Genomic DNA, 2,500 nt, shown 5'->3' on the forward strand with positions numbered 1-2,500 from the left:
ACCACCCCCCTTTTTGTTTTGTTACTATATAAAGTGTAGCCATCCACCCAGCCAATTCTGAGGGCCAGAAGGGGTATTGGGGGCCATCGTGTGCAGTCTATGGCCACGTATGTGGACATGTGAGTGTGTAAATGTGTTGTACCAATGTATACGAATGATAGACACTAATAGGCGTGTCGGTCAAAGTCAAATGTAGACGGCCATCTTAGGCTGAAAGCACCATATCCCGTCTGCTCTGTGAAGTTAAGCAGCCTCAAGCTCGGGTAGTACTCGGGTGGGTGACCACCGGGGAAGTCCGGGTGCTGTCTACTTTTTAGCCCGTTTTGAGCTGTTTACCGACTTTGCGTGTGTTTGCAAACGCAAGATATGATGTCTGGCATGTGCCCACACGACATCTTGGTTTTAGTATGCCTGGCGAGCCACTACACACGAGATCTTGTTTTTTGTATGGTGTTCTTTAATTTGATTATTATGAAGATGAAAGAGAACCGTTAGAACGGGTATGAAGGGTGTTCTAGGGGTGCTTTTCGGTGCTCTTTCACGTGGACATATCGCAGCATGCGACATGTCAGCGGAACACTGTCCTAAATTAATAAATACTGTTTTGGGCCGATTTCTAAAAGCGTCTATAAAAGGGCATAAGTGCAATGACTCGTCTTTGTAAACCCTGCGGCCTAGGCGTAGTTTTTCACGGGGAATCCGAATATCAAAAGGTAGATTTATGTACAACATGTACTTTTTTTGCAACATGTACTTTTTATCTACGGGACATAGACATATGTAAAAACACACGGCGGAGCCGTTCCCGCAATCAGAATTTGTCTAACTCTTCTAGATCAAAAGTTATTCAGCGAAATGTGAGACTTTGTTTGGCATGCTCTTTTTTTAGGTGGTTTTTTCCGGTTTTATGTGCCGCCCGGCAGATCTGGCCTGCAGACTTTAGCAGAAAACTTGGCGCATGTGTTCGCACGACCGCTCCCAAAGTTTTACAAGCATATCTCCAGTAGTTGCTTCGCAATGATTTTTTTTAGTGACGCCAAAAAACGCCATTTTCGCGGAAAATGGACACCTTGGACGGCCAAAATCACCACTTTTGGCCATGTTTGGCCCTGCACATCCAGGAAGCAAATGAGACTGCTCCGTATAAAAACTGCCCTAGGGGTGCTTTTATGCGCGCATTCCCGTGGTCAAGTCAGATTTTGGCTAAATTCAAATGCCTTGTCTATAAACACTTTTTTCGACCTAAATTTTCACCTGTTTTGTCCCGAAATGATAGCACCCATTCTTTATTTGCCTATATATCGCGAAGGAGGCAACTTTTTTCCTGTTAAGTATAGATAAAAAATTTAATTCGGCGTTTTAGCGCACGAGGAACAAAAGTCTCTATACAAGCTACCCTCGGTTTCTAATGACTTTTTGAGTTAGGGAAGCGTGGATCTTCTTTTTTTCTTGTTTCCAGGACTTCACATGAACTTCCAACTCAACTCGAATTGTCATCCCGGGCCCACCACGCATCGAAACGACACTTTTCTCGGAACTGGCGAATAAAAAATAGGTCACCAGATGCGCAAGAGTCTGGGATGACAGAATATCAAAACAATAACAGAATCGTTAGTACTTTTTTTGTCACCAGCGCCCTTTTTCTGTTTTCGCGTACATAATCGAGCATAACTTTATCAATTTATACCATATCGACCGATATCGATTGTCACGATAGTGTACTTTTTTTAGGCGCACATGATGGTAAAAAGAACGGCCACCTATTCCCAGCCGTTCTTAAGTTATGCTCTTTTAAAGATTTTACTTTAGAGATGACACACCCTCTCATTTCACTCCATTACATGCTCTTTTTGCTGAATTACGTGGCACAGACGCAGAAAATCATGGTTCGCAAGTCGAACATTTTTGAAGAGCGCATCGAAACGGACATTTTCTTAAAATAACATGGTATACAAAAAGTGCGTTCTTGAGCCTGTAGCAAACGATTTGCATCCATGACATCCCAAAAACTTAAAATAACATATCTCGACTCCTAGAATGAAATCGACGTGAATCCTTAGGGCAGTTAGTGTGTTTTAGTATCATACTTAACACCACAAAGTTTTACGGGGCACTCTACAATACTCTTCCCAAGACGCAAGAAAATGTTCATTTTGGGGGGTCCTCTAACGCGAACTTAATGATAAAATACCGCACTTAGTCCATAAAATACGAACTTAGGCACTATTCGCACTTAGTAAAATAACTTCTCGCACTTAGAACGGGTAATTTATGTAAATTACTTTATGGGTGACTGCTGAGTTCTAACAAAACTGAAAGATACTGACTAGCTGCTGGCGCGGCGGTTACTTTTCCAGCTATAAATAGATGTTAAACGAGTAGTCTGTAACTGTCAGCAGTACTCAATTCCCGTCAATCTGCTGTAGATTAACGGGAATTTTTGTTAAGACGACGTAAACAAAAGCGAGTATCTTTCTTGTGACGGTTTCCTAGTATATGT

The 2,500-nt window shown here is 42.2% G+C and overlaps 1 non-coding gene across 1 annotated transcript; it reads left to right on the forward strand.

The window, feature by feature from the left end:
- Positions 1-199: 199 nt before the first annotated feature.
- On the forward strand, positions 200-313 carry PITG_33241. Its single transcript, XR_009934635.1, has one exon. It is a non-coding gene; the product is annotated as an 8S ribosomal RNA (ribosomal RNA).
- The last annotated feature ends 2,187 nt before the right edge of the window (positions 314-2,500 follow it).

The sequence above is a fragment of the Phytophthora infestans genome, genomic scaffold (assembly GCF_000142945.1).
Source record: "Phytophthora infestans T30-4 supercont1.52 genomic scaffold, whole genome shotgun sequence".
Taxonomy (NCBI): Eukaryota; Oomycota; class Peronosporomycetes; order Peronosporales; family Peronosporaceae; genus Phytophthora; species Phytophthora infestans.